Here is a 728-nt window from a genome sequence, read left to right on the forward strand (position 1 = left end):
CGCGCATCCAACCGCTGCATGCCGCTCCGCGCGCGCTGCGCACCAGGCCCCGCATGCAGCAAGGGCGTGCATGGCGGCTGGATGAACTGTCCAACCCTAGCCACATGACACGGGAACGAGATCGCCTGTCCGATCTCGATGCGTTCCCCCTCGCGCATCTACCGTCACGCCCCGCTTGTCAAGCAGCACCATCCGGAGCGCGCCATGGCGGAGGAGGATCTCGCCGTCGTCAGCGTTGAGCGTGCGCGCCGTGATGAAATTGGGGACGAACGTGGCGTGCCATCGCCTGTCGGTCATCGTCACCCTTCAACCGTGCCGTGAGTTAAGGCCGGCAGTTAATTAGGGGAGGCATTGGCGTCATTAACTACGAGCTTACTTAATGCGACCTTCTTTTACTCCTCGAACTAGGGGGGCCGGGGCCACCGCCGCGCCCGCGCCCGCGCGAGCTGCCCGTGGGAAGCGCCGAGGCCGGAGCTCGAGGCCTCGAGCAAAGTACTCCCACAGTAATAAAAGCCCTGTGTTCGGGGTCCGTTCGACTTGCGTTACTGTCTCCGTCACGGGAAGAAAAAACGTACTCAACCCTGGGACCGGCCGACTGGAGTTCGTGCACGACACACGATCGTCGGTGGTTCTTCTCGTCTTGTGCCGTGCTGCCAGAACCTCCGATGGATCGATGTCGCCCCGTGGCCGTCACCACCGGGCGTACGCGCCTGTCCCAGTTTTGGCCA

Source organism: Triticum dicoccoides, chromosome 7B (assembly GCF_002162155.2).
Source record: "Triticum dicoccoides isolate Atlit2015 ecotype Zavitan chromosome 7B, WEW_v2.0, whole genome shotgun sequence".
NCBI lineage: Eukaryota > Viridiplantae > Streptophyta > Magnoliopsida > Poales > Poaceae > Triticum > Triticum dicoccoides.